The sequence below is a fragment of the Hylaeus anthracinus genome, unplaced genomic scaffold (assembly GCF_026225885.1).
Source record: "Hylaeus anthracinus isolate JK02 unplaced genomic scaffold, UHH_iyHylAnth1.0_haploid 2, whole genome shotgun sequence".
In the NCBI taxonomy this organism is placed as follows: Eukaryota; Metazoa; Arthropoda; class Insecta; order Hymenoptera; family Colletidae; genus Hylaeus; species Hylaeus anthracinus.
The window spans coordinates 1,673,431-1,678,364 of NW_026534838.1; the positions used below are offsets into that span (position 1 = coordinate 1,673,431).

At 32.2% G+C, this 4,934-nt stretch overlaps 1 protein-coding gene across 1 annotated transcript in view; it reads left to right on the top strand.

Moving 5' to 3' along the window:
* Nucleotides 1–504: 504 nt before the first annotated feature.
* Nucleotides 505–4,934, top strand: part of LOC128892964 (calexcitin-2) — an 82,713-nt gene continuing 78,283 nt past the window's right edge. The window contains exon 1 of the mRNA XM_054153651.1: nt 505–699. The gene's annotated coding sequence lies outside the window, so the exon portion shown is untranslated. The remainder of the gene's footprint in view (nt 700–4,934) is intronic.

Sequence of the window (4,934 nt, forward strand, 5' to 3'; positions counted from 1 at the left end):
TATTCCTATCGTCTATATCTACACAAGAAATTTGTCTAATTTAAACAAATGCTTCATTTTTCCAAATAAATGTATAATCATAATTATACACATATGCGAATTTCATTCATGTACACATTTATAATACAAAATTCATTTGTGAAACATGAAGCCTCTCATTTAAATTACTCAAATTTCTTCAGTAGATACAGAAGGCACGAATACTTACAAGACTAACTGTATATCTTCCCTAAAAATATACACAAAGAAGAAACAAAGAATCGAACCAAAACACCAACCACCCATCTCTGACCCGCTCTAGATGCTTCCCCAAACGAACGAAGTAACGCGTTTAAAAGCGTGAAAGCCGAAATTTGGAGTACGAAGGATCCCAGGCGATGCACGATTGGAGCACGTGGCGGTTCGCGCGTCAAACAGACGAAGGAGTCTAGTGTACGCAGCTTAAGAGGCCGAACTGCGCAAGCACAGGTACAAGTTCGAGGGTATAAAGAGGGGAAGCCCGAGCCCGCTGCGCGCACTTTGTGCTTCATCTGTTCGTCATTCACCTCGCACGTACGCTGTTTCGCGGTGATTTGCTCGTTCCTTTTTTTTTCATTTCCAACTGCGTTCGATCACTGTGCAACTGCACGCGAATATCTCGCATACCCGTCGTTCTATCTGCTCTTCGGTACTCAACCCAGGCTCGCCCGACCCACGCAGGTAGGTGCGCAGTATTTTTTAACAACTTTTACTCGGCGGAGTCGACTCTATGTTTTCCGTGGGGTTTTGCCGTGTCCTGTAATTAAATACGCGAGCGTTTTTCAGCTTTGTTTTTTTTTTTTTATTTTGTAACGAGTGTTGTCGAGGAGTTTCTTTTCAAGTTGAAGTGCTCGAGGCAGATTTTCGTATCGAGTTACGAATGGATCAGTGCAAGTGTGATCACAGTGATAGATTGTTTCGCGGAGAATTTATTGTGGAGGAGTAAATTTCTTTTTTCTTTTAAAGAGTGACTTTTTAAGATTTTTTGAAGGTTGATCTAAGGCGAGAAATTTATTTTAATTTATCGGGGGGCTTTGAGTTTTATTTCTTAATGAAATTAACCAATTTATGTGTTTATCTATTGCTAACTATGTTAATTACCAAAGAGTGAATTTTAGATTTTCCAGATTAGAAAAAATATTTGGAATAGTTGTGCAGTGATTTCGTACGTCAAAATTCAGTTTTGAGATGTCAGAAGGATAACTTCAAAAGAACTTACCTGCATCGTGATTTTTTTCTCCAATTATATTCTTATTTATTTCACATTAGCCAGTTTTCTATTAATATTCAATTTATATACAAAAATAATTCCATACAACTCTAATAAAATTCGAATGCACCATGAACAAACACGCGCGAAAGAAATACCAGTGTTTTTTCAAGTGCTTTCTTCCGAAGAAGACTTGAGAACTCGTGTTACGTTCAGCGACATTCCATTTAATTTAAGTCTGCAAGTGGCTAATTGCAGTTTGCTTTATTAAGTCAAGAAATCGCGAACGTTACACGACGATTTTCTTAATCAACAGTTACTACTCTTCATGGCTCTAATTCTATAATATAAAATAATTTAACAAAACATTCTATAATAAAAATATTACTTACAATAAACTCATAATTCATTTCATTAATTCACCCTAAATAAAAAACACTAAAACAATTTATTTTTCCTGTGAAATAAAAGTAGAATAGAACTCGATGCTAATATTTAGTGAAGCAATTAAAATTTTCAATTTTATATGTCTAAACAAGATACGAAAAACGATTTAAATAAATATTGCATTCTGTTTTATGAAACTATATTTTTCATTTCCCATTTGTTTCATTTTTATTGGAGATTTCAATTATCTTTCATTGCAATTGTTAAATTTCCATTGCTATGAAATTAAATTGCAGTTGGAAAATGCTAGAATATTTATAAAAAAAAAATAATAATTGACTGCAGTGCGGAAAATCAATACCTTGTTTAAATTCTCATAACAATTTGAGCCTTCAATACGTGACTATGAAACGTAGAGAATACCGGGACCATCTACTGTCTGTTGTTCTTCGAGCCTTCAATTACAGCGAGTTCTCGAGTTCGATAGATGTCTTAAGGTGGCGCAGTATCGGAGAAACTTAACGTGTTTGAAAATTCCGCATACTTCGGGCGTAACAGGAACTTTTCCTCGGATACCATTCGCGTAGGAGCTTCTGATCGCTTCCAGTGATTTTTTCTGGCCAAACAGGAACTTTGATCGATCGAGAATATTTCGCCAAACGAGCCCGCTAATTTTCACAATTTTCCGATTTAATTTCGCGAAACTTTCGAACACCTGCGTAGGCGATAAACTTCGTTATCGTTTTGCGAATTAAAAAATTGCAATCGTCCTGAGGGTATAGTAGTTTAATTCCTTGAACCTTTGAGTCACTACGCAGTTAATTTTACTGTAGAATTTAAGCTGGAAAATTAGGGTATATATTTAAGAATTTGGAATATTAAATAATGAGGAGGTTGATTCTTTAAAATAAGTCTTTGGGGGTATAGTCGTTTCATTCTTGAGACGTGTGAGTCACTATGCAGTTAATTTTACTATACAATATTTTACTGAAAGACCACATTATATATTTAAGAATTTTAAATATTAAATAATAAGGAAGTTGGTTCTTTATTTATAATACAATTTACTCTGTAATATTTCGTGTAATATTTTAGTTTAAATAAGTCTTGGTGGTATAGTCATTTAATTTTTGGGACGTTTTTTACCTATTTTACTGGAAAACTACATTATATATTTAAGAATTTGGAATATTAAATAATAAAGTTTTTGATTCAATATTTTTAATCCAATTTACTCTCTAACTCAGTTATTATATTACTTTAAAAAATTAGTCAATCCCTATTTAATCAAATTAAAATCTTTCCTCCATAAAAAAACTGTCAATAAATAATTAAAAATCTCCCCTAACGTAACTAATCGTCCTCGCATGTTATTATTCACCTAATGTAAAAGCAGAAGACTTAAAATCACGTAGCATAAAATTACATTTACTAGAAAAATAATTCTAGCCTCGATTACATCCGCTTTTTCAGGATTAGATTTTCTATTTGCCTATGGTTGGTTTTATTTAGCAAACAAAAGATGTTTCCATCGTATTTGGTAATAGAACGCCGTTTCATACTGCGCTGACAATAATGGCGACAGAACAATGAGATACGTGCTCCCACAATGGTAGTTATTAAACGATGATTGTCAATAAATATCAAACAGTGATATTCACCGTTATGAAGCGTGTATTATCCCATTACGCCGCGGTAATGAAATAAAAGGACGCAGTTTTCTGGGACGTCTAATAGAGAGGAAAACTGTTGAGACAGCGTAGCCGAAGTGTTATAATTAATTACAGTGAAACCGTCATCAGTCGTCGATTAAACGATGGATCTGGTCGTCAATCAACTTCTAATCAATTTAGATTGTTATACGAAATGGACAAGAAACTGCTACATGTTAGAATGAAAATGATTTCTAACTCAGTTTGATTCCTATTTCTAATTCAACTATTCATGAAAAACTTAGAAATAGCATTAAAAATATTCTACTTCCCTCTAAACCCTAATCGTTTTGCCATCGAACGACTGGTTCAGCTGCTATTACGCTTTAAACGGTAATAATATAAGTTTCATGAAAGTTGTGCAATTACGAAATGCAATCTCGTCAAGTTATAATTTATTTCGAGATTGAATGATTGATTAGAATATCTGCGGCGAAATCGTGGCAAATTAGTTAAACAATTATTACTCAAAGCTCTTCGGGAAATGCTATCAAGGAGATTGTACACTAAAAAAAATAAAATTTTTATTTTAATAAGTATAATACTGATATTGTATTAGTTGCAATTACAGTGACATGAATATACTGCTCTTTATTTCTACAAAAAGGAAAGTTTGTAAATTTAAATTAATTGTACAATTTGATTAATCTTGTTTTTAGTTAATACAACATAGGATTATTTTATGAAGAAGATCAGAGTTTGAAGAAATATTGTAATAAAAATAACATATCAGTTGTAATTACAATATCACGAATATACTGATTTAAATTTCTACAAAATGGAAAGTGTGTAAATTTAAATTTATTATGCAATTTGGTTAATCTTCTTTTTAGTCAACAAAACATATAATTATTTTATGGAAAATATCAAAGTTTCAGCAAATATTGTAATAAAAGAATGACCTACGCGCGGCTGTAGCCCACATAAATAGAAAAAGTGAGTATTGGTCACACACGTCAACCGACCCAACGTGCCCCATGAATCTTTAAAAACAATTTTCTCCGGAATGAAACTAGCTATGAAAAAATTTCATTCTCCATTTCCCATTCATTTTTATATGAACAATCATTCCCGTTCCTCACGCACCATGAATTCTAACCCCTTTTACATAAATAACCATAACCCTACCTAAACCATCCCCATTTTACTTAGACTTTATGTACGTTCACTTTATTTAGATTCCTTGAATATCAACTAAAACTTGGAATGAAATAATTGTTAAAAAGTATGTTTTTTACTGCAACAAGTTGTATAAAAGATAGTAGAAATTCACACTTTTATTTTGGACACTTCTAAAACATCCAATTTTCAAAATTTGGAAATATCATTATATACATTTTCAACTTTATACTTTTATCTGTCATTTGTGTCAATTTTATTTAAGGATTGCTAAAGATAAAAATGTTCCAAGCAGATTTGTTAGAGCAAGTTTCACAGATGCCAGAATAACTTTGTCTTCTATTAAAACTTCAATTTTTCGTAATAGCATAAAATAAAATGTTTTTTTATTTTACACTTGAAGAATCAAAGGTACACCCATTCTAATTTATGAATCTACTATTAAACTATTTTTCTAATATTCCATAAGTCTCCAATACACCCTCAAC